This window comes from Schistocerca gregaria, chromosome X (assembly GCF_023897955.1).
Source record: "Schistocerca gregaria isolate iqSchGreg1 chromosome X, iqSchGreg1.2, whole genome shotgun sequence".
Classification (NCBI taxonomy): domain Eukaryota; kingdom Metazoa; phylum Arthropoda; class Insecta; order Orthoptera; family Acrididae; genus Schistocerca; species Schistocerca gregaria.
The window spans coordinates 572,327,121-572,354,960 of record NC_064931.1 but is presented as its reverse complement, the minus strand read 5'-3'; the positions used below and the strand labels follow the sequence as shown (position 1 = coordinate 572,354,960).

At 42.3% G+C, this 27,840-nt stretch overlaps 1 protein-coding gene across 2 annotated transcripts in view; it reads left to right on the top strand.

Annotated features, from left to right (window-relative positions):
- The window catches only part of LOC126297529 (uncharacterized), a 344,775-nt gene that overhangs the window by 132,997 nt on the left and 183,938 nt on the right, over positions 1 to 27,840 (top strand). The window lies entirely within an intron of this gene.

Below are 27,840 nucleotides of genomic sequence, written 5' to 3'. Positions count from 1 at the left end.
AACTGATTAATCATGCGTCGTTCTTCTAATTCAACGAAAGCGAAAAAGAAAATTGAGAGTAAGCAAAGTTCGTAATGCATTTAGCGTCCGTTGTGGAATTCCTTGCAAATGCGATGATTTCTTTCTAATTTCTGCCTTCATTTAGGTATTTTGGGCTTTATCCACGATCCTACTCTTAATACGGCACTAGCGTGCGAGGCAAAGACTACTTCAATGTCTGTATTATTAACTGGTCCGAGTTGGATCACTTTAAGCCCTTTGACTTTGTCAGTGAGCTTCGCTTTCTTCTGTGCCCAAAATAACTTCATTTTATTTTACACTGGTTTTGTTTGCTGTCCTCTGGTCCTGAGATAACCACTTTTTAATTTTTGTTGCTACTCTCTATTTACTATGTTCGTCATTATCTTTTTGTGCAACAGGTTTGTCGATAGTATCTCTCGGCTTGATATCAAATGCTAGCGGGTCGTCTTTGGTCAAATCTGAATCGTGTGCTAGTTAAATATAGAGACATAACGATATGACTTCCTTTTTCATGAGCGAGTGGAATGTTGAAAGAATAACTGTGCCTGTATGTGAGCAATTATATAACCAGGATCTATATACAGAACAAATTTATGATTTCTAGAAATCAGGGAATTATGCTAAGTATTTCATTATACACTTGCGTTTCCGAATACACCGGCTTTGATATGAAAAATTTAGAAAGTTATTAATTCAAAATTTTAGTTCACTTCTGACATTTTTCGGTGTCAACAGTTTGGCATTAGCATCTAACAGCAGCTGAAAGTGTACTGAATAACGTTACGGGATCTATGCATACTAGACGCGCGTACAAAGGACACTGTCCGTCTTTCTTTAGTATAAACATCTTTCATTATATTCACACATTTTTGTTTCCACGCACGTAGCTGGAAGACTAATGGAGTGCCGAAATTTTGTTTTCGATAGATTATAGTATCATATGAAAAAAGGCATAAGTCTTAAGTTAAATCGAAAGAATATTATTTTCAAGAATTAATAAGAAATGAGTTAAAACCTATCTAGCTGACATTTTCACAAATTTCCTTGCACTTGCGACTCTTGAAAATAATCCTTCCGTTCTTTTAATTCAGCTGTCAACATCTGATTCGAATTCTCCTCAGTACAGTACTTAGTTTCTTCTTTCTATTCTCTCGTCGTAAGGAGTGTTGCCGGTTCGAGATCTTCTGCAGTGCTCTCCTAATACAGAGAGAATAATAGCAGAATCTGCTGCAGTGTGTGTGTGTGTGTGTGTGTGTGTGTGTGTGTGTGTGTGTGTGTATAGGAAAGAAAGAATTGTCCGCACGTTATTAGTACTGTCTTCTTGGGGGCTTCAGGAAGATAAGATCTTGATAGTGCTGCGCTGGCCAGGCAGTTTTACTCGTGTTGCGTACTGCAGTGATTCAAACGACTTTGTTTAAATTGATGTTTGACAATTGAATCATACAGCCAGTGATATTTTCAGGTCTCATTTTTATGCTTTCCACACCAATGTCCTTAGTTTGATTTTATCTCTGAGTACACACACACTGCAACTCCTCATTTAAAACCTGCAATCGCACATGCGGCAAGAGTCAAACCCTCAGCTTCACGAGGGAACGACGCTAGCTAGTGCCAAGACGACCGGTAATTTAAATAACACATCTAACCCATACTGACATATGATAGAGACATCCTTATGTATATTAAAGAGGTAGTAAAAATACAGAGTTACTCTTCCAAACCTAATAATTCTTGTGCCTATAAATTGATAATTTTTCGAGATAAGTCATAAATTGTTTATTCGTGCAAATAATTTAATGCTTTTGAAGACGAAGTGCTGTTAAAAGAGAAGTTGAAGTCGGCACAAAGTAAAGCTACGGTCTTCTTGGCCGTGTTTACAAAACACCTTCTTTCTCCTTCTCTGGAATGAGAGTGCGAAAGAACTTTTGAATGTAATTCTGTGTCAATTTATTGGCATACAAGAAGTTTTATTAATCACAAGAAGAAATACTGCTAGACTATTTCAAAACCAGATACACGATTTTGGAACAATGTGAATATGTTTAATGAGTGACACATTGTAAATACTCCATTTAAACCAAAAGATAAGGGGGGGGGGGGTAAAAAGTGAATTATGGCTCCGTTGCCGATGTTGTACAATGAAAAGTTACAATTAATGGTTCCACAAACTTCACATATGTTACATCGGTACAAAATTTTTACCTTATTTTTTTAATATTTCGGTTGTTGTCCCTCTTTCTGTGATTGAGGTACCATTTTGCCTTCAGACAAAACAAGTACATGACGATCTTTATATATATTGTAGAAATAGTCTTACTAGATACACCCCGTCCTGCTCTGAGAACTCAATTTTTGTAAAATGCATTAGCTCTAGGAAAATGTTACAAGCAAGTAAGAAATACAGTATGACGAAAAATTTAACATGAATCTCAATGTTATTCACAAAGAAGACAAACTGATCCATTTCTACAATATCTCTCTTTCCTAGCGTTTAACCACGCGTCGGAGCCCGTTTTTTTCATAATTTGACAATTTTATTTTGTTTAAGTTTGTGACTTGATGCCCTTTCCGTCGTCACTGTCTGAGACCTCGGGGACGGAGCGCAATCCGTGAATAGTGTAACTTTCTTTCTGTGAGACATCGTGTATTAATTGTTTGTGAATCGTATTTTTCTGAGATGGAGATTGGGGACTAATCAAAGGAGCGTGGAAAGCCGCCTAAAAACCACACTCAGGCAGGCCAATGTACCAGACCAACGGTACTTGCTCTGCCGATCTGGGTCTGGCTCACCTTCCTGTCTTGTAAGCATGCGCGCTGTACGTTAAACCATACGAGCAGACCACTGATCATGTTTTACACTAATATTGTCTAAGAATTTTCGAGAGTTACAAATTTCCAACCGGAAAGATACGTGTTTCAAAATGGCAAAGCATATCCAATTTTTGGCCAAGTTCAATCGATTTTCTCCATTATACGTTAATATATGCCTGTAATATTACTTCCAACTGAGTATTTGCTTTCTAAATTTACTTCCTTTGAAAATCCACTACCCGTTTCCTTCTCCCATTCATTTCCTGTCTGAATTTGTACACCGAGTATACTTCTCGATGGGACGTTAAACTCTGTCACCTGAACAATGGTAAATAAAAATGCATTCATGCAATACAGTAAGCTAGTATTTTTTGAACTTGGTCTTCCATTCGCAATAATGTATTTATCAAAATTAAAAATGATGAAAGGTCTTAAAACAAAGACGCGATGCTATACCAATTACGTAGATATGGAATGTATAGACATAGAAAACGGCTAACAACCTGTGTTCATATTCTTCAAACACACGTCGATTTTACAAAGATTCTGCCGTAAGTATGCAGTTAGGTAACTGAATGAAAGTATGACATACGAGAGATTTTGAAGTGTGGAAGGTCGACGGAAAATATTTAGACAGCTTTAAGCATTAATCAAAATAAATGTAAAGTAGTAGGAGAGCTTTTACCCCCCCCCCCCCCCCCCCCCCCCACAGATAGTGCTTTAAACACTTGATTTCGTGTCCATTCATCCTAAATGGAATTACATATATCTTTATGTCACTGCAGTTACTAACGAGAAAATTTCATGCGAAAAATTCTTATTATGCGTCTAATGCAATGGCGTTCTAACGTTACTGGAGTGTAAGTGTACTGTTCCGTTATCTAATGATCTCGTGTAAACTTAGTTATTCCGTTCTTCGTTATTCTTCAAAATCGGTGTGTCTGCCTTAAGCAATTGCATAATATATAGGAAAACGCAAGAAAGGGAACCATGATTAAACCTTAGAGGACCGTCGTCTGAAATCCTCCTGGACTCACTAACCAACGTTTTCCGTGGTTCGCCTACTCGCTAGCGATCTAAAGTAGCGTGTGTCGTAATTAAATGACACGATCGATAACTTTCTCTGGACTCGTCAAGTTTGGATTTCTTATCTATGATGGCGTGGCTTCAATAAATGCTCACTTTTGACATTAGCGTTCATAGTGAACATAAATATTTTAGTGGTTCTTCGCTGTCAGAGCAGCGGATAATAACCACGTCTATCTTTAACCTTTCACCTGTCAATTTCAGTGATTTTCAGCGCCTTCGGGGTCTGACAGTTACTTGCGTTATCGCCGTCACCGAAAAGAACACTGAACGATCTACATATTTGGGCAGTCAATCATTCACTCACCAGCCCACATACTTTAACCCATATTTATACTTAAAAATCAAGATTACGAGAGTTTGGCTTAATTAAGATGTTCATTTAGTTCAGATGTATTTCTCTTGTATTACATCTTAATGTAGATGGATAATAGACATACCTTAGGATGAATAACTGGACAGGTAGTGCATACAACTCTTACAGAAAAATTGTTTCAACTTAATCCTGCCTTGTCCTCGGTAGTAGATTTCGCTAGAACGTTGAACTCTTCTGCTTTTCTACAGAAACCACGAGAGAATAGCATTGTAGAGAACAGTCTTTGTCAAGAAATGTACTGTATTAAATGAAATGTATTCGCAGTTGCAGATACGAAGAACCACAAGCTTTATAAGTGAATGACGCCAGTGAAAATTTGTGCCGGACGGGGACTCGAACCCTGATATCCCGCTTTACGCCGGCGGTCGCCTCAGCCCGTTTGGTTATCCGCGTACAACTCACGGCCAGACACAAACTTCCGTAAGTCGTCATTCCTGGGTCACAACCTGCACTCCTACATATATTATGGAATTCCCGTGCAGGGAGAACTTTTTAATTAAATGTTGTTGCCTGATATCGGCGGATAAATACGATATTGCGTGCATGCATGTCCGAAGGAACATAGCATCTCGTAAACATACTGTACATCTTGAAATAAGGAACAAGAAATTTTTATCGTATTCTACGATCTCCGGTTTGTGTTCTCCTTGAAGTCGGTTACATTATTTAGTACAAGAATGAATTTTTGCAATGAATTCTGCAGACAAATAGCCTTTGACAAAGCACAGTCGCGTCTTTTCTTGTGTTTAATAAACGTCTCTATCAAAATCTTCGTTAAAACATTTAAAAATGTTATGGTTGTTTCTGAGGTTTTCTTGGCGCGACTAATAGCGGATTAATTTCCGGGTGTCCAGATGGGTGAACTGTCTAGTTGTCGTACAGAACAGTTTGGCAGCTGATCCATTGTCCTCACTGCCTGTTTGGAGCCCAAGCGGGCCATCTCTCATGACGTCTTACGAAGACTACGAAGACGACCATTCGTCGGAATGTTGTGCAGAAAACTATATGCTTCGAGAAATACTTTGTTCAGATTGGAAATCCGGGTACAACAAAACAGCATATTACTAAATTGCACCAAAGCCTTTTTACCACCATTCAGGTAAAGTAAAAGAAAGATTAGTGTCTAACCTCGCATCGTAAACTACATCGTCCGCCAGTCTGAAAGAAAAAATATGGAAAATAACAACATAACGTTCCGTGCGACGATATGATTAGGTGCGGAAAACAAATTTAGATCAGACAAAGATGTGGTGTTATATATGCTATCCCAGCTTTCATCTGAAAAGAAACAGAGAAACCACAGAAAACATAAATCTGGGTGGCTGGAAGGGATTTGAACCCATCTCCGGGCTGTCTTAACCATTGTACCTCTTCGCTCGGTGGCGGGTTTGCAGAATGGTTCAAATGGCTCTGAGCATTGTGGGACTTGACTTCTGAGGTCATCAGTCCCCTAGAACTTAGAGCTACTTAAACCTAACTAACCTAAGGACATCACACACATCCATGCCCGAGGCAGGATTCGAACCTGCGGCCGTAGCGGTTGCGCTATTCCAGACTGTAGCGCCTAGAACCGCTAGGCCACTTCGGTTGGCGCGGGTTTGCCGACCCAGGTTCGAATCCTGCCTCGGGCATGGATGTGTGTGATGTCCTTAGTTTAGTTAGGTTTAAGTAGTTCTAAGTCTAGGGGACTGATAACCTCAGATGTTAAATCCCATAGTGGTTAGAGCCATTTGAACCATTTGCAGACCCAGATGAGAATAGACAAGGTGTTTTAAAATTATACGGAAACAGATGAACAAACTGAGGATGGAATCAGACATAGAGAACTTCTTCCAACGGCTCTGAAGAGCATCGAAAATATGTAGTCTGGCCATCTCTAAGAACTTACATGATCACGCTGGACTTTTTTTTATCTCGGGATATTTGAAGAGCAGCGTTTATATAACCACACTGGATTCAAACGAAACCTCACCTGGCTATTACCCGACTGCGATATTATTGCACTTTCCCTCTTGTGGCAGTTATCGAAAACACGCGGTAGCTTTACAGTAAACAAGTACAGTAGTGACTAAGAAAAACGCATCGCATTGTGAATGATTTCAAGACAGTCGTGCATATACTATCAAGTGGTCCAGCGTGTCCTCGCGAAATATTACGATAAAATCTCGCCATACGTCGACTGAAGCGTTCTCGCTCCCAGGTGTAATTACATTGTGGTCAAATAATAGAACATATCGTGAATTGTGTATAAATGTTGCCGCACGCCAAGTTTGCCGCGCGGGATTAGCCGAGCGGTCAAAGGCGCTGCAGTCATGGACTGCGCGGCTGGTCCCAACGGAGGTTCGAGTCCTCCCTCGGGCATAGGTGTTTGTGTTTGTCCTTAGGATAATTTAGGTTAAGTAGTGTGTAAGCTTAGGGACTGATGACCTTAGCAGTTAAGTCCCATAAGATTTCACACCCACCCACGCCATGTTTGCTGGGACGGGTGTGCCAGTAGAAGGCATACTGGTGCCTGGTTGACTTGGGAAGAGCCTGCCGCTGTGGCCGAGCGGTTGTAGGCGCTTCAGGCCGGAACCGCGCTGCGCTACGGTCGCAGGTTCGAATCCTCCCTCGCGCATGGATGTGTGTGATGTCCTTAGGTTAGTTACGTTTAATTAGTTCTAAGTCTAGGGGACTGATGACCTCAGATGTTAAGTTCCATAGTGTTTAGAGCCATTTGAACCATTTGAATTTTTGAACTTGGCAGGAAGGGACCAAACGACGAGGTCATCGGTCCCATGGGATGAGGGAAGGATGGGGAAGTAGGTCGGCCCTGCCTTTTCACAGGAACCATCCTGGCATTTGCCTGAAGCGATTTAGGGAAATAACGGAATACCTAAATCAGGATGGCCAGACACTGTAAAACCGTCGTCCTCCTGAATGCGAGTCCAGTGTGCAGACTAATGCGCCACCTCGCTCGGTGCTGGTGCCTAGATACTGGAGGGGCCATTCATTAACTGAGATAATGCCCTAATAGTACATTAAATAATGCCTACATCTCCATACTTGTACTGAGTATTTTCCAAACACATCAGAATATTTATTCATACTGTTATTTTATACCTATGTTTGTAGTCTCTTTTCGGGGCTCTTATTACTCCTCCAGCTTATCCGTGCGTTTACAGGTTGTACGATTGTGTAAATTTTACGTCACAATGTTGTGAATTTTAACAGTATATATTAGCACTGAAATCGTGTTGTTTGTTTGTTGTGTTACCACGGAACTACTGCAGTTGTTATGCGTAAACTAATTACGTTTACAATTCGATGTGAACTTTACCCCTACTGCAGTTGTAGGGGTTAAATTGACATCGAGTTGTAAACGTAATTAGTTTACGCATAACATTTACCAAAGTCTTTTTTTTCTTGTAATACCATCAGGGGAAAGTTTAAATTAAAAACGGAATTAGTTTACACATAACTTTGAAAAACGTGTTTTTTGTTTCAATACCCTCACGGGAAGTTTAAATAAATAATGATAACGAATTAGCCAGCTAAGCCGATGGCTAAACAGCCTAGTCAATGAAGATTAAAAGAGGTCGAATATGGGAAATAACGTGTAGTCCTAAATTTATGTACTATGGTAGGAGAGAGTGCCACGAAAAACATACTAAAATTCCTGACCGGTGGGGGTTAATGAGAGGGGTGGGGGTGCATTTGAAAGTCACTTTTGAACGCTTTTCTCGAATAACAGAGTGGCCGAGTGTTTCTAGGCGCTACAGCCTGGAACCGCGCGACCGCTACGTCTCAGGTTCGAATCCTGCCTCGGGCATGGATGTGTGTGATGTCCTTAGGTTAGTTAGGTTTAAGTAGTTCTAAGGTCTAGGGGACTGATGACCTCAGATGTTAAGTCCCATAGTGATCAGAGCCATTTGAACCATTTTTTTTTAACCATTTGAATCACTCGAAAACAGCGGCCGCTACGCAATACGTAACCCGGTACAAAATTAAACTACATTAAATTTACTGCCAAAAGGGTCCTATTCATTTTTTTCTTTAGGACAAATAGTTTGCTAGTACAGAGCGAGAGAATATTGAGAATCTCGTGCACCGCTCGTGCACTGTACCTTAGGTGGTTTTAGTAAGCGAATCAGTGGAAGTTTCCCGACTTGGGGGACCTCAAGCGTCCTGTTTCGAACTTTTCGTCACGAATTCCTCTGTATCATAGTTTTACGCTGCGAAAAGTTATCGTTTGCACCTTGTACATGTACTAATGGATTCGGTCCTTCTATGATATTACCAAATTATTTTCAGTATTTGTAATAATATCATTTTCAGTATCTGTAATAATGCTCGAGCAGATAAAAATTTAGAAAATTTAATTTCGACAGTTGCGTTTAAATTGATAAAATCAATTACCTATTTGCATCAGATACATGGATATATCATCAAGTGATCTGAGACGCATAAGCGCTGTATTTTACGAATATTAAATTACAGAATTGAAGGCGCGACAGCTATAAATCACTTGTGCTAAAACACAGCTATACTATCAGCTATGTTACGAAACAAACCTAACAATTAATCTAACAGTTAGCTTCAATTCAAATCAAGGAGAGATATGATGTGGTATATACTAAAGTAACCCATAAAAATAAACTCTAGAGTACACAATAACTTATCAAAAGTACGCGAACACCTATTAGTGGACCTTAATATGGGGTGTGTCCCCCTTCACCTTTATGATGGCTTGAATTCTGCAGGGGACAATTTCAGTCAGATGTCAATCTGATAGTCTGTGGAGGAACTGCAGCCAATTCTTCTCAACAGCCGAAACCAGAGATGGTAGCGATGTTGGACAGTGGAGTCAACGTTCTTAGTCATCAAAGAAGTGTTCCACTGCGTTCAGGTCGGAACTCTAGGCAGAACAGTCCATTTTAGGACTGTGACGTTTCCTGCTAAGTTGGTTGGTTGGTTGGTTGATTCAGGGAATGGGACCAAACAGCGAGGGTGGCGGCAGGAAGGGCATCTGGCCGCCCCTTTCCACTAACCTTGCCAAATCCGTTCCTAACACGCCGACCCTGCATTAGCACGGAACATGGCATTAGTGAGAGAAAGAAAGAAAGAGTTGTTTTCAGAGTGACTGTGTGCCTCAGTAGCTTCAAACCTTAGTCGATTCTAGGATGTTTTATTTCATTTACCCCTCCATTCACCTCTGGCCATGAATTGTACATGTGAAAAATGCTAAATTATGCCCTGATACGTTAAACTGGAGGTCCACCTGTAATTGAGTGTGTAAGTCGGTTCAAAGATGGAGGAACGCAAGGGCATGCTACCTCAAATCGGACTATGCCTTGTAAACATTTCAGTGTTCCCAAGAGCACTTCGGATCAAGGTTACAGCTTTAAGTTACCTTAAATATTGTGAGAGGTGGTCATCACGGAAATGTGTCACCTACCAAAGATCTGTGTCTGGAACAATGGCACTAAGTAGACTATTAGTGATGGCTACAGGCATGAGGTGTTTAGACAGCGTAAATTCATACACAATATAGTCTAGGGTACCTCTTACACAATAAGTAGATAATCTTCCTCCCAAAGATGGAGTCTTTAGAGATATTCGGAGTAATGACCACGACCAGTTAGCAGATGAATCATACCTCGAGCGACTGAAAAATGACGCAACTCCAGTCTCTCCCTGTTGTTCGAATAGATATAAAGCATTTGTCGACCCATATCTGATGTGTAGCAGTCCCGTTCAAATGGTTCAAATGGCTCTGAGCACTATGGGACTTAACATCTGAGGTCATCAGTCCCCTAGAACTTAGAACTACTTAAACCAAACTAACGTAAGGACATCACACACATCCATGCCCGAGGTAGGATACGAACCTACGACCGTAGCGGTCGAGCGCTTCCACACTGAAGCGCCTAGAACCGCTCGGCCACAGCGGCCGGCTAAGCAGTCCCGTTATCAAGCATTAACCCTCCTTCTCCTATTGGCAGGTCGAACATCTGTGAAGCACTGAACATTGACCTGAGTGCCTGTTTCGCAAACTGGTACAAGATATCTCAGATACGTAATATGTCTAGGCTTCTCAGCTTCTCATTTAGCCGTACAGCGCTGAGTCGACACCATTCGAAACCTTTTCGTAACATACGAATCCGAGATAGTCATCCGAAATCGAACCCGAGACTTCCACATTAACAACCAGCAATGCTAAATACCAGGTCTTTTATAACCGAGAGTAATCTTACAAGGTGTGGCATTGTAGGATATGTACTACACTGAAGGGCCAAAGAAACTGGTACACCTGCCTAATATGGTGTAGAGTCCCTGCGAGCACGCAGAAGTGCTGCAACACGACGTGGCATGTACTTGATTATCTGAAGTAGTGTTGGAGGGAACTGAAACCATGAATCCTGCAGGCTGTCTATTAATCCGTAAGGGTCTGAGGGGGTGCAGATCTCTTCTGAACATCACGCTGCAAGGCATCCCAGATATGCTCAATAATGTTCAGGTCTGCGGAGTTTGGTGGCCAGCGGAAGTATTTAAACTCAGAAGACTGTTTCTGGAACCACTCTGTAACTCTGTAGCAATTATGGACATCTGGGGTATCACATTGTCCGGCTGGAATTGTCCACGTCCGTTGTAATGCACAATGGACATGAGTGGATGCAGATGATCAGACAGGATGCTTACGTATTTGTCACCTGTCAGAGTCGTATCTAGACGTATCAGGAGTCCCATATCACTCCAACTGCACACGCCCCACACTATTACAGAAGCTCCACCAACTTGAACAGTCCCCTATTGACATGCAGAGGTTGTCTCCTTGCCTGAACACGACCATCCGCTCGATACAATTTGAAGCGAGACTCGTCGGACCAGGCAGCGTGTTTCCAGTCATCAACAGTCCAATGTCGGCGTTGAGGGGTCCAGGTGGGGCGTTAAGCTTTGTGTCGTGCGATCATCAAAGGTAGACAAGTCGATCTTCGGCTCCGAAAGCCCATATAGATGATGTTTTGTTGAATGGTTCGCACGCTGACACTTGTTTATGGCCCAGCATTGAAATCCGCAGCAATTTGCGGAAGGGTTGCACTTCTGTCACGTTGAACGATTTCCTTCAGTCGTCGTTGGTCCCGTTCTTGCAGGAACGTCTTCCGGCCGCAGCGATGTCGGAGGTTTGATGTTTTAGTGGATTCCTGATATTCACGGTCTACACGTGAAAAGGTCGTACGCGAAAATCCCCACTTCATCGCTACCTTGGAGATGACGTGTCCCATTGCTCGTGCGACGACTATAACAACAGGTTCAAACTCACTTAAATATTGATAACTTACCATTGTACCAGCAGTAACCGATCTAAAAACTGCCACAGACACTTTTTGTCTTACATACGCGTTGCCTACCGTAGCCTCGTATTCTGCTCGTTTACATATTTCTGTATTTGAATACGCATGGCGCTTCATTGTATATTGTACTCATGCCACACCAAGTCTAACAAATAATCTTTTGGCTTCCTAAAAAGTCGGCACTATGTGTAGTTTGTTCAGTTCCGTTTTATATTCAGTGCTGGTATATATATCCTCTAGTACGGTAGTTACTTTAGAATCGCAGAGTTTCAGTTTAGTTGAGCGGCATCCTAACCCCGATGTATTATCTTTGGGAAATTCACTTTCATTACAAACATACGTAGAGGAAGAGATTTTACCAACATCAAGTACGACATGTACTGTGTACTGGATTTTCGTGACGGTGGAAATTCTATCGTCTGATTTTCTGTCTATTTGTTCATACAAGCCCTTCCTTCCTATTTCTAAAACATTTATAAAAGGAAATTATCTCAGAGGTTTCTCCAGACATTAGTGAATGTGAATCAGTTGATGCCGCTACCAAGCAAGTCCTATGCCTATCTTAATTTTTAGCTCACTGGTGACCATGAGACATTTTAGGACAGAGAATATTCATAATACGCAAAGGAATCTGTAATGGTTTTGACTCAGGTGCCATATTCTGCTATTCCCGTAGGTTCAGGCAGAGATTTACAATACCTTACAGCAAAATGGCTGGGGAAAGGGAAACCCTGCTATTTCTATTCTTGAGGGCGGTACGTTATCGCGTATTAGTAACTCTTACAGATTCACTTATGCTATTCAGATAATACCCAGCCAGTAGGTGCTCAAAATGTAAGTAGCTGTCGGAGAGATATTTTTAACATATTTAGATAGAATAACAAAGGGAATACGAAAATAGTTGTACCAAAGGAGCTTATGATTATACAGAGAAACAATAGGAAACACTGAGGTGGTATTCGAATTCTGTTCCTTGTGGCTGCCATTGCAGTGCTTCATTGGTGAGACGTCTTCCCTCTAATGGAAGGAGAAATGCAGATTTCCGCGGGTAGCTCGTATAGTTAGTTGCACAGAAGACGGAGAGAGGTGAGAAACGTATGTCAAGCCCTTACTGTCATTAGGAAAAAATCACATATTGGTGCCTGTTAGTCTCATCATGAGTTTGCGCTTCAATTTTGTAATTTTCATTGAAGAAGTAGTCTCTAGTCTGGTGACAATCAGTTGTACCTCATCACCTGTCCTTCCCTTCAGAAATATTCATGAAACCTCGCCAGAGTTCGAAATGGCTTCCTCAATGTCAAGCTTCAGGTCACTAAGGTGCGTGACATCAGCTACAATATGATGGTATTAATTAATATAAAAATCTGTCTTTTTGTAACCATTACAGTTTCCATAACACACATTAATAACAGCAAGGTTTTATCCGCTTGCTCGGTAATTAATACACTGAAGCGCCAAAGAGACGCACAGGCATGCGTGTTCATATACAGAGGTATGTAAACAGACAGAATACGGCGCTGCGATCGGCAACGCCTATATTAAGACAACTAGTGTCTGGCGCAGTTATTAGATCGTTACTGCTGCTGCAATGGTAGGTTATCAAGATTTAAGTGAGTTTGAAAGTGGTGTTATAGTCGGCACACGAGCGATAGGATACAGTGTCTCCGAGGTAGCGATAAAGTGGGGATTTTCGAGTGGACCATTTCACGGGTGTACCATGAATATCAGGAATCCGCTAAAACATCAAATCTCCGCCATCGCTGTGGCCAGAAAAAGATCTTGCAAGAACGCGACAAACCACGACTGAAGAGAATCGTTCAACGTGACAGAAGTGCAACCCTTCCACGAGTTGCTGCAAATTTCAATGTTGGGCCATCAACAAATGTCAGCGTGCGAATCATTCAACGATACATCATCGATAAGAGTTTTCGGAACCGAAGACCCACTCTTGTACCCTTAATGACTGCATGACACAAAGCTTTATGCATCACCTGAGCCCGTCAACACCGACATTGGCCTATTGATGACTGGAAACATGTTGCCTGGTCAGACGAGCCTCGTTTCAAATTGTATCGAGCGGATGGTCGTGTACAGGCAAGGAGACAACCTCTACATGCCAATAGGGGACTGTTCAAGCTGGTGGAGGCTCTGTAGTGGGGAGTGTGCAATTGGAGTGATATGGGACTCTAGATACGACTCTGACAGGTGACACGTACGTATGCATCCTGTATGATCACCAGTAACCATTTATGTCCATTGTGCATTCCGACGGACTTCGGCAATTCCAGCAAGACAATGCCACACCCCACACCCAGACGTCCATAATTGCAACAGAGTGGCTCCAGGAACACTCTTATGAGTTTAAACACTTCCCCTGCCCACCAAATTCGGACAGTCCAGCAGGATTCATGGTGTCAGTTCCCTCCAGCCCTACGACAGACATTAGGCAAGTCGTGTTGCGGTGCCTCTGCTTGCTGGCTGGGGCCCTACACGATACTAGGCAGGTGTACTAGTTGCTTTGGCTTTTCAGTGTACTTTCTTAGGGTGAAGCATTCCGAATATACAAAAGGCGAAATAGTGCTTATAACGTCGCCGTTGAGTGCCCATAAACCACGAACACAAACAAAAGAGAAAAAGGTTGAAAACTGCTGGTTTTCGGTAAATAAGAAAAAGACCAAAGAAATTAGAGGGCATATGAATGATTACCGGCAGTCGTTATCATCACGTACCGTTCGCGCATGGAGCAAGGAGCGGAGAAAATGAAGATGATACCAGATGTTCTTTCTGCTTGTGAAGTATGGGTATATGGGTATAAACCGTCATCTCAAAAAGTTCCGAAACTGATTTTATTACTGATGTATGAGAGATGTCAGCACACTAACAACACTGGTAGAATGGAATACCGGTCAGTCAGTCAGTTATGAGCAGGCAGTATTAACTAGTGGCCAGGCGGATGCAGTGTGGCAATTTTCTTGTGACAGAAACTGCTATGGAGCAGCATTTCTAAATCTAGTGTTCAAGTCGTTCTCAACAATGTTTTGAAAAAGAGAAACATGTGTGATAAGTTTGCTACACACTCTTTGACTCCTGAACAAAAAACAATTAATATCGACAACTTAACCTTTCCCTATTTTTTTTTATTAATTCAGTCTCAAAACGCTTTGAATTGACGGGGAATAAGTAGATGTAGAGGTAGGATGGGGACAGAAATCGGTCACGGCTTTGGTTCAAATGGCTCTGAGCACTATGGGACGTAACTGCTGAGGTCATCAGTCCCCTAGAACTTAGAACTACTTAAACCTAACTAACCTAAGGACATCACACACATCCATGTCCGAGGCAGGATTCGAACTTGCGACCGTAGCGGTCGTGCGGTTCCAGGCTGTAGCGCCTAGAACCGCTCGGCCACTTCGTCCGGCATGGCTTTGTTGAAGGAATCATTAAGTCTTTCGTTTCAAATTAATTAGGAATACTGCAAAAGATTTAAATCAGCGAGGTAGAACATGGATTCGCATCCTACTCCTGAACACGGAAGAAAGGAGGGAAGCAATATTATGACTCAACAATTAATCGTCGACGAGTTCATTACGAACAGAATAAAATCTCATATTTTACAAGGACGGAAACGAATATTGGCCATGCTGTTGTTGTTGTTGTTGTTGTTGTGGTCTTCAGTCCTGAAACTGGTTTGATGCAGCTCTCCATGCTACTCTATCCTGTGCAAGCTTCTTCATCTCCCAGTACCTACTGCAACCTACGTCCTTCTGAATCTGCTTAGTGTAGTCATCTCTTGGTCTCCCTCTACGATTTTTACCCTCCACGCTGCCCTCCAATACTAAATTGGTGATCCCTTGATGCCTCAGAACATGTCCTACAAACCGATCCCTTCTTCTGGTCAAGTTGTGCCACAAACTTCTCTTCTCCCCAATCCGATTCAATACTTCCTCATTAGTTATGTGATCTACCCATCTAATCTTAAGCATTCTTCTGTAGCACCACATTTCGAAAGCTTCTATTCTCTTCTTGTCCAAACTATTTATCGTCCATGATTCACTTCCATACATGGCTACACTCCATACAAATACTTTCAGAAATGACTTCCTGACACTTAAATCTATACTCGATGTTAACAAACTTCTCTTCTTCAGAAACGCTTTCCTTGCCATTGCCAGTCTACATTTTATATCCTCTCTACTTCGACCATCATCAGTTATTTTGCTCCCCAAATAGCAAAACTCCTTTACAACTTTAAGTGTCTCACTTCCTAATCTAACTCCCTCAGCATCACCCGACTTAATTCGACTACATTCCATTATCCTCGTTTTGCTTTTGTTGATGGTCATCTTATATCCTCCTTTCAAGACACTATCCATTCCGTTCAACTGCTCTTCCAAGTCCTTTGCTGTCTCTGACAGAATTACGATGTCATCGGCGAACCTCAAAGTTTTTATTTCTACTCCATGGATTTTAATACCTACTCCGAATTATTCTTTTGTTTCCTTTACTGCTTGCTCAATATACAGATTGAATAACATCGGGGATAGGCTACAACCCTGTCTTACTCCCTTCCCCACCACTGCTTCCCTTTCATTTCCATCGACTCTTATAACTGCCATCTGGTTTCTGTACAAATTGTAAATAGCCTTTCGCTCCCTGTATTTTACCCCTGCCACCTTCAGAATTTGAAAGAGAGTATTCCAGTCAACATTGTCAAAAGCTTTCTCTAAGTCTACAAATGCTAGAAAAGTAGGTTTGCCTTTTCTTAATCTAGCTTCTAAGATAAGCCGTAGGGTCAGTATTGCCTCACGTGTTCCAACATTTCTACGGAATCCAAACTGATCTTCCCCGAGGTCGGCTTCTACCAGTTTTTCCATTCGTCTGTAAAGAACTCGCGTTAGTATTTTACAGCTGTGACTTATTAAACTGATAGTTCGGTAATTTTCACATCTGTCAACACCTGCTTTCTTTGGGATTGGAATTATTACATTCTTCCTGAAGTCTGAGGGTATTTTGCCTGTCTCATACATCTTGCTCACCAGATGGTAGAGTTTTGTCAGGACTGGCTCTCCCAAGGCCGTCAGTAGTTCCGATGGAATGTTGTCGACTCCGGGGGCCTTGTTTCGACTCAGGTCTTTCAGTGCTCTGTCAAACTCTTCACGCAGTATCGTATCTCCCATTTCATCTTCATCTATATCCTCTTCCATTTCCATAATATTGTCCTCAAGTACATCGCCCTTGTACAGACCCTCTATACACTCCTTCCACCTTTCTGCTTTCCCTTCTTTGGTTAGAACTGGGTTTCCATCTGAGCTCTTAATATTCATACAAGTGGTCCTCTTTTCTCCAAAGGTCTCTTTAATTTTCCTGTAGGCAGTATCTATCTTACCTCTAGTGAGATAAGCCTCTACATCCTTACATTTGTCCTCTAACCATCCCTGCTTAGCCATTTTGCACTTCCTGTCGATCTCATTTTTGAGACGTTTGTATTCCTTTTTGCCTGCTTCATTTACTGCATTTTTATATTTTCGCCTTTCATCAATTAAATTCAATATTTCTTCTGTTACCCAAGGATTTCTACTAGCCCTAGTCTTTTTACCTACTTGATCCTCTGCTGCCTTCACTACTTCATCCCTCAAAGCTACCCATTCTTCTTCTATTGTATTTCTTTCCCCCATTCCTGTCAATTGCTCCCTTATGCTCTCCTTGAAACTCCGTACAACCTCTGGTTCTTTTAGTTTATCCAGGTCCCATCTCCTTAAATTCCCACCTTTTTGCAGTTTCTTCAGTTTTAATCTACAGGTCATAACCAATAGATTGTGGTCAGAGTCCACATCTGCCCCTGGAAATGTCGTACAATTTAAAACCTGGTTCCTAAATCTCTGTCGTACCATTATATAATCTATCTGAAACCTGTCAGTATCTCCAGGCTTCTTCCATGTATACAGCCTTCTTTTATGATTCTTGAACCAAGTGTTACCTATGATTAAGTTGTGCTCTGTGCAAAATTCTACCAGGCGGCTTCCTCTTTCATTTCTTTGCCCCAGTCCATATTGACCTACTACGTTTCCTTCTCTCCCTTTTCCTACTACCGAATTCCAGTCACCCATGACTAATAAATTTTCGTCACCCTTCACTATCTGAATAATTTCTTTTATTTGATCATACATTTCTTCAATTTCTTCGTCATCTGCAGAGCTAGTTGGCATATAAACTTGTACTACTGTAGTAGGTGTGGGCTTCGTATCTATCTTGGCCACAATAATGCGTTCACTATGCTGTTTGTAGTAGCTTACCCGCATTCCTATTTTCCTATTCATTATTAAACCTACTCCTGCATTACCCCTATTTGATTTTGTGTTTATAACCCTGTAATCACCTGACCAGAAGTCTTGTTCCTCTTGCCACCGAACTTCACTAATTCCCACTATATCTAACTTTAACCTATCCATTTCCCTTTTTAAATTTTCTAACCTACCTGCCCGATTAAGGGATCTGACATTCCACGCTCCGACCCGTAGAACGCCAGTTTTCTTTCTCCTGATAACGACATCCTCTTGAGTAGTCCCCGCCCGGAGATCCGAATGGGGGACTATTTTACCTCCGGAATATTTTACCCAAGAGGATGCCATCATCATTTAATCATACAGTAAAGCTGCATGCCCTCGGGAAAAATTACGGCTGTAGTTTCCCCTTGCTTTCAGCCGTTCGCAGTACCAGCACAGCAAGGCTGTTTTGGTTATTGTTACAAGGCCAGATTAGTCCATCATCCAGACTGTTGCCCCTGCAACTACTGAAAAGGCTGCTGCCCCTCTTCAGGAACCACACGTTTGTCTGGCCTCTCAACAGATACCCCTCCGTTGTGGTTGCACCTACGGTACGGCTATCTGTATCGCTGAGGCACGCAAGCCTCCCCACCAGCGGCAAGGTCCATGGTTCATGGGGGGGATATTGGCCATATCCTTTTCAAAGATGATGTTGTTATTCATGTTGAGTGGTTTGGAGTAACAACAGTAAACATATGGCTGGTGGGCCACAAGAAGTTCTGAACGCTGCGTCTCCCAAAAGCGAACCACTTTGCAAAGACGACCGATAAATAGCAGAAGAAAACAAGGAAAATGTAGCACTACTGATGAACTGTTTGCTTAGTTATCGTTCGCTGGTGTGGGACTATGGCAGGCGTATCAGGTGACCTACTTCAAATATTGAAAGTACCGTACACGAGAATAGCTCCATTAACTGCCTGAACCATGGCGTGTTGAGAAGTGGTATGGATCGCCTCACGTGACTTACGACGTACCTATAATCTGTCACCGGCGATTACCAACGTGTGCCCGGACTCATCCATCCAAGCGATCTTTTACCATACTTCGGGCATCCGTTGGCGGCGTTCTTACACCCCTACTATCCTGGATAAAAAAGATAACATTTATTGTGGTTCTTCTAATTACTACATTTACAGTTAATTAGTTTATGTGGTAAAAATGCTGAATGCAAGAAAACCGACCCGATTAGTGAAAAACATACCTTTTGTTTCCCGAATACTGTAGTACTGTCCATTAATAGCATAATAATTAGCAAACTGCAGACATATGAGTTAACAGAGTCACTGTTATCACTGCCCCTTAGTCATCAAGTTGAAGCAAGACATCGGATTTCGTAGTAAGAGAATAGTGCGTTTCTATGTTAGAATTCCTGTTCAAAGTGATACCAAATTGCCCACACTATAACTTTCAAAATGTGTAGCTGCAGTTTAGAAACATCCTACATGACTCTTACAGCCTACAGACAAAAATCACAAAAAGCTAAATGTGACGAACTTTAAGCTTATATCTTGTCTCGTAATGCCATTTTATGACACATCATCACATAATGTTTTCGTACACTCCAAAACATTCAGACAGGTTCTGGAGAAGGAGCAGGATTTTATAACGAGAAACGAAATAGATAAGAACTTCGAAATCTGATAAAATTTACGTAGTAAAGATTATTACAGGTTAAATATTTAACACTAAATAAATACAAGTTTATATTTCAGCCACGGGAAGAAAATTTATTACGAGCGCCAACACGACAAGAGCCGCGAGTGAAACGGAATGTAGTCTTAATTAAGAAACGATGTTTACAGTTAGCGGTGGCAGTTTGTGAACTTACTGAGGCTTCATACCGGGAAAACCAGAAGGTCATCAAATGTTGCGGCCAAATATAAGCAAACAGGAGACATCATGCCTTGCTGGTCACCGCGGCCTCTCAATTCGGAAGTCGCGAATTCGAGTCTCACCCGTTTTAAATGTGCAGCTATTGTCTGTGTCTTCCATGAATGTTGTAACAAAATAAGAAAAAAATGATGACGTGTACGTATAAAGAAACGTAACAATAGCGTGTGAAAATCATATTCAATAACAGGTGGTACTCTAAAGGACATGATAAAGAGTGAATACAATATGTGACTCATATACAAATATTTAAAGATGTGCAGGATCAGTGTGACCGAATAACCCAATGAGAAAATTAAAAAAGCTACCATTTGTGGAAAGGTACAAAAACGACACTGTTTTATTCCGATGAGTTTAACTTAATGCTTCCATGTAAAGTATCCGCCGACCTGTGAACACTAATTCCACAGGATCTGTCTTGGAGAAACGTAGCCCATACTTGCCGATAGAATATATAATTGCGAAACCTATCATAGTAAGTATAGCCGTAAACAACAGGTATGGCTCCAGAAATGATAGCAAAAAACAGAAGAAATATTGAATTTAATTGATGAAAGGCGAAAATATAAAAATGCAGTAAATGAAGCAGGCAAAAAGGAATACAGACGTCTCAAAAATGAGATCGACAAGAAGTGCAAAATTGGTAAGCCGGCATGGCTAGAGGACAAATGTAAGGATGTAGAGGCTTATCTCACTAGGGGTAAGATAGATACTGCCTACAGGAAAAATAAAGAGACCTTCGGAGATAAGAGAACCATTTGTATGAACATCAAGAGCTCAGATGGAAACCCAGTTCTAAGCAAAGAAGAGAAAGCAGAAAGGTGGAAGGAGTATATAGAGGGTCTATACAAGGGCGATGTACTTGAGGACAATATTATGGAAATGGAAGACGATGTAGATGAAGATAAAATGGGAGATACGATACTGTGTGAAGAGTTTGGCAGAGCACTGAAAGACCTGAGTCGAAACAAGGCCCCCGGAGTAGACAACATTCCATTGGAACTACTGACGGCCTTGGGAGAGCCAGTCCTGACAAAACTCTACCTGGTGAGCAAGATGTATGAGACAGGCAAAATACCCTCAGACTTCAAGAAGGATATAATAATTCCAATCCCAAAGAAAGCAGGTGTTGACAGATGTGAAAATTACCGAACTATCAGTTTAATAAGTCACGGCTGCAAAATACTAACGCGAATTCTTTACAGACGAATGGAAGAACTAGTCGAAGCCGACCTCGCGGAAGATCAGTTTGGATTCCGTAGAAATATGGGAACACGTGAGGCAATACTGACCCTACGGCTTATGTTAGAAGCTAGATTAAGGAAGGGCAAACCTACGTTTCTAGCATTTGTAGACTTAGAGAAAGCTTTTGACAATGTTGACTGGAATACTCTCTTTCAAATTCTGAAGGTGACAGGGGTAAAATACAGGGAGCGAAAGGCTATTTACAATTTGTACAGAAACCAGATGGCAGTTATTAGAGTCGAGGGACATGAAAGGGAGGCAGTGGTTGGGAAGGGAGTGAGACAGGGTTGTAGCCTCTCCCCGATGTTATTCAATCTGTATATTGAGCAAGCAGTGGTGGAAACAAAAGAAAAATTCGGAGTAGGTATTAAAATCCATGGAGAAGAAATAAAAACTTTAAGGTTTGCCGATGACATTGTAATTCTGTAATTCTGTCAGAGACAGCAAAGGACTTGTAAGAGGAGTTGAACGGAATGGATAGTGTCTTGAAAGGAGGATATAAGATGAATATAAAAAAAAGCAAAACGAGGATAATGGAATGTAGTCGAATTAAGTCAGGGAGCAAAGTAACTGATGATGGTCGAAGTAGAGAGGATATAAAATATAGACTGACAATGGCAAGGAAAGCGTTTCTGAAGAAGAGAAATTTGTTAACATCGAGTATAGATTTAAGTGTGAGGAAGTGGTTTCTGAAAATATTTGTATGGAGTGTAGCCATGTATGGAAGTTAAACATGGACGATAACTAGTTTGGAGAAGAAGAGAATAGAAGCTTTCGAAATGTGGTGCTACAGAAGAATGCTGAAGATTAGATGGGTAGATCACATAACTAATGAGGAAGTATTGAATCGGATTGGGGAAAAGAGAAGTTTGTGGCACAACTTGACCAGAAGAAGGGATCGGTTTGTAGGACATGTTCTGAGGCATCAAGGGGTCACCAATTTAGTATTGGAGGGCAGCGTGGAGGGTAAAAATCGTAGAGGGATACCAAGAGATGAATACACTAAGCAGATTCAGAAGGATGTAGGTTGCAGTAGGTACTGGGTGATGAAGAAGCTTGCACAGGATAGAGTAGCATGGAGAGCTGCATCAAACCAGTCTCAGGTCTGAAGACCACAACAACAACAACAACGAAATTTTACGTAATGTGCATATGCAGCAAAATAGGAAGAAAAAGTTATTCTCATTTGTACGTGATTTTAGAGAATAAAGGATGTGAAATTTATCACTCGGAGCTGTCACCTCGGGCAGCAGAAATAGATGGGAATCGAGTAGAAACGAGCTGAGATGACAGATGAGGGTCTGTCACTTCATGCTGCTTCTTCTTTATGCCGGAGATCATCAGTTGTACTGGCTCGCAGGTGGTGGCGTGCCAGTCCCTTGGCAAAGCATGACCAGATGTTTTCAGAGGGTGAGAGAAACTGAGCACGTGCTGACCAGGGAAGTGCCAGAACCCTTTTTATCGGGGTCAGTTGTCACAGTATGGGTAGCATGTGGTCTTGTTTTATCTTGTTGAAAGATAACATTACAGAGACATTGAAGGTAGGGTACTGCCACTGGCCTTAGCACTTCAGAATGCAACGGCTACTGATCAAATTACCGACTATGCAAACCAGAGATGATCGTGTTGTTTACCCAGAGGCAACGCAGAACATCAAGCTAGGTCCTGATGAGGTCGAATGCAATTATTTTAGCTTTCATTCTCCTTAGGTGCATCACACACAGATACGTCCAGCACGATACTGTACGAAGAACCGAGACTCGTCGGAAAAGACGACGTGGTGCCACTTATGTGTCCAGCGGTGTTGGGCACCACTGTTGGCGAGTCACTATCTGCTGCCATGTCGGGAGCCACAACAGTGATCGCTGTGCTGACAGTCTGTGGTGTTCTAAACGTCGTCGCACTGTCCATGGGGATACTTGTCTTGCTGGAAACACGTTCAGCTGGTATGGTGCTGCAGGGTCGAGCGAGTAATGTTCCTGTCCTCCCTGGCGCTAGTCGTGTGAGGCCTTTCGTAGTCTTCCTGATGTTGAGCATCGTCCTCCTGGACCCATAGGGTTCGGCAGACCATATTCGTCTGATAGTGGAGGGATCGCGAGCAACAATATAATGAATCATTAAACTGGAGAATCCCGTCGCTGTCGCATTCTGGGACCTACTGGTAGACCTTTCTGCTTCTTACATGAGGCAAGACACGATTTTCTCACAAACAACCATCAATCAAATGCGAAATATGAGTGGGAATTCCAGGACATAATCTTTCTTTATGCACATTATGTCTCTGGTATCACTCCTACCTACTTTGTGTGGTTGCGCTGAGATGCTAATCACTTGACTCGATTGTCAGAGAATGACCCGATTGGCCCGTCAAGGGCAGAACGGGAAACTTTCCCTTACCTTTTTTTTTATGACACATAATTCATGAGTTATGACGTTATAAACATGCGATGCGTGAAAAGCTACCGCGTCAGGCACGAAGTTTTAATTAATCACTTCTTTAATACTATCTCATTTGCCATACATTTCGCAGTCAGTGTTCACATACACCATTGGATGTAAGTGCAAAATTATATCATTGTACGATACATACACTCCTGGAAATTGAAAAAAGAACACCGTGAATTCATTGTCCCAGGAAGGGGAAACTTTATTGACACATTCCTGGGGTCAGATACATCACATGATCACACTGACAGAACCACAGGCACATAGACACAGGCAACAGAGCATGCACAATGTCGGCACTAGTACAGTGTATATCCACCTTTCGCAGCAATGCAGGCTGCTATTCTCCCATGGAGACGATCGTAGAGATGCTGGATGTAGTCCTGTGGAACGGCTTGCCATGCCATTTCCACCTGGCGCCTCAGTTGGACCAGCGTTCGTGCTGGACGTGCAGACCGCGTGAGACGACGCTTCATCCAGTCCCAAACATGCTCAATGGAGGACAGATCCGGAGATCTTGCTGGCCAGGGTAGTTGACTTACACCTTCTAGAGCACGTTGGGTGGCAAGGGATACATGCGGACGTGCATTGTCCTGTTGGAACAGCAAGTTCCCTTGCCGGTCTAGGAATGGTAGAACGATGGGTTCGATGACGGTTTGGATGTACCGTGCACTATTCAGTGTCCCCTCGACGATCACCAGAGGTGTACGGCCAGTGTAGGAGATCGCTCCCCACACCATGATGCCGCGTAATGGCCCTGTGTGCCTCGGTCGTATGCAGTGGCGCTCAAATGCACGGCGCCAAACACGCATACGACCATCATTGGCACCAAGGAAGAATCGACTCTCATCGCTGAAGACGATACGTCTCCATTCGTCCCTCCATTCACGCCTATCGCGACACCACTGGAGGCGGGCTGCACGATGTTGGGGCGTGAGCGGAAGACGGCCTAACGGTGTGCGGGACCGTAGCCCAGCTTCATGGAGACGGTTGCGAATGGTCATCACCGATACCCATGGAGCAACAGTGTCCCTAATTTGCTGGGAAGTGGCGGTGCGGTCCCCTACGGCACTGCGTAGGATCCTACGGTCTTGGCGTGCATCCGTGCGTCGCTGCGGTCCGGTCCCAGGTCGACGGGCTCGTGCACCTTCCGCCGACCACTGGCGACAACATCGATGTACTGTGGAGACCTGACGCCCCACGTGTTGAGCAATTCGGCGGCACGTCCACCCGGCCTCCCGCATGCACACTAAACGCCCTCGCTCAAAGTCCGTCAGCTGCACATACGGCTCACGTCCATGCTGTTGCGGCATGCTACCAGTGTTAAAGACTTCGATGGAGCTCCGTATGCCACGGCAAACTGGCTGACACTGAGGGTGGCGGTGCACAAATGCTGCGCAGCTAGCGCCATTCGACGGCCAACACCGCGGTTCCTGGTGTGTCCGCTGTGCCGTGCGTGTGATCATTGCTTGTACAGCCCTCTCGCAGTGTCCGGAGCAAGTATGGTGGGTCTGACACACCGGTGTCAATGTGTTCTTTTTTCCATTTCCAGGAGTGTAGTTCAGGATGGGGACTACGGGAACCCCCCCCCCCCCACACACACACACACACAAAACGAATTTGTGACGTCACATTAGTCAGCTTGTCCGCCACACTTCTTGAACTCTCGACTCGTGCAGGGACCAAGGGAAATCAATATGTAATTGAAAAGGTACCCACTAAAGGTGTTAACTTTGTCGTGTGCTATCGAAAGGTTGCATGCATTTAAACGCGCAGTCAAGAATTATTAAAGCCTTCTGAAATAGTTACTCGCTCCGTGACGGGGATTGCCGCTGGCAATCGTAAGACCTGCTCACTTGCTATGACGTACGTACCACAGCCTATGTTTACGACAGTTTGATTTATTACCCATTCATTACTAACTCTGTTCGCATCATATTTCGCACACAATACTCACATATTTCACTGAATGTGCCTTCAAAAGTATATCATTGTAAGACATATATCCTGCAGATATGACGTCAAAAACATTGAGATGCGCGAAAAACTAGGTTTTCATACAAAAGAACGCAAATTACCCAGATTATACTCATCCAGTGTGTGATAGTGTGACTTCCAACAAACTTTAAACATAATTTCATACCATTTCTAAACTGTTTCTCTCTTATATGCTTAACGTCAAATATCTAACACATTGACTCACACGTGAAATAATCAGAAGTTTGAAGCTGTTTTATGCAGTGAAGTTCTATTCTTTAAAGAATCGGAGTTTACCGGTTACTTACTTCAAAGAACTCCCAGACGAAAGAATCTACTGAGTTGTATTTGCCCTTTGTGTTTCACATATAGTCGATGTGTATGAAGCTAAGAGAATGGAAATATATTGTTAGTAATTACGTAAATTACTGACAGCAAAATGTATATTTAAAGCCGTTTTCATTAGTTTTAGACACCTTTAGTAAAACTTCATGTTGTTGGTAACGACAGACTACTCATTCAAAACAAATGATTTTCTAAGAATAAAACAACCTAGCAATTAATGTAAAAAATTAAAATCTCAACAGTAACAATAAAATCGTTGTTTCTATTATTTACTTCATCGCTTTATGGTTAAAAAGTTTGTTTTCTGATATATACTGAAAATAAAGGTCCACTGATGACAGAAATGAGTTGAAACATGTTTGACGAACTAAATTAATAACAGTTAATCTTTCTAAGAAAGAATCCGAACCCAATACTATGACATTATATTACGTAGTGTCATGTCTGCGCAAACTGTTGGGAAATTGCAACGCCTGGGTGAGAGCTCTGGGGTATATCAAAAAATTATATCCGGAAACAGTAGACGTCTTCCGTGAATCTAATCTAATCACACTAGACGTTTGTTGTACACTTAAGGCAGTACCTTGAAAATTACGCAAGGAATTCTTATTCTGTGTTGAATTTTATGGCATTAAACTCCCAGTTTCTCATATCAAACTGCCTCTAGTTAACTTCTAGCAAAAGCTAATTACATGAACACTCTGTACTAGGTTCAAACATTGTATTACCGTTTCTTACGATAAATGTATTTGTAAATGGAGAAGAGTTAAAATACTGTTGTAATATTTACAGTGATTTTGAGCTGTTAATGTTTCGTAATCTCCCTCGTTAATTTCGAGGCATCAGTAGTCACTCAGTGACAATTGCAGTAGATCATCCAATGCTTATTAAATGTAACTTCATTGCTGTAAAACAAAAATACGTATCCCGAACTAATCACTAGAAAATCATAGTGTTTGCTATACAAGACTACTGCCGACTCGAGCAAACGATATTTTCTAGTTATTACAGCTTCATTACTATCACTAAAAGTGTGTTGCTGCGTGAAGGTCTTCTTTACGCCACGGCATAAAATCAGAGAGCCGGCCGGAGTGACCATGCGGTTCTAGGCGCTACAGTCTGGAGCCGAGCGACCGCTACGGTCGCAGGTTCGAGTCGTGCCTCGGGCATGGATGTGTTGATGCCCTTAAGTTAGTTAGATTTAATTAGTTCTAAGTTTTAAGCGACTGATGACCTCAGAAGTTAAGTCGCATAGTGCTCAGAGCCATTTGAACCATAAAATCAGAGAGATGTTATGTGTCATTCGAAGGCACTGTTTGTCAAGCTTATTTAGTCCAAGTCTGCAATTCCAATGATAATGGCCTCTGAAATAAACAAGTGGTCGAAGAGATGAATTACTTTATTCTGAACATTTGCAATCGCTGATATGTCACATCAACGGGCGTGCCATGTAACAAGTGTCATACGCTTTGCGGTGAAGAGGATTCGATAATCTAGCCAGTCTTACAATTCTCTAAAGTCAGTCTTTGAATACGCCATGGCCCATTTCCGTCTACATCCATATGCAGTAGATCTACAGGAAGTAATGAAAGCTGGAGCAGAACGTGTGTTGCGAATGATACTATAAGGTCGTCATATGAAAACCAAACACTCGCCACAACGGAACCATGGAATGGTTGCACGCAAATGTAATCACCAAAACATTTATCCCACTGGGAGACGAGACTATCAATTCGTGTTTCGTGGAACGCGGTCGGCCGCTGAAGGACCCTCAACTGCAGCCTGGGGGATGCTTCCAGAATGAGATTTTCACTCTGCAGCGGAGTGTGCGCTGATATGAAACTTCCTGGCAGATTAAAACTGTGTGCCCGACCGAGACTCGAGTTTCATATCAGCGCACACTCCGCTGCAGAGTGAAAATCTCATTCAGGTCAGTACTATTGTCATATCCAATATCTCCCTAAGTCATAATTAAATTGGAGGGGTT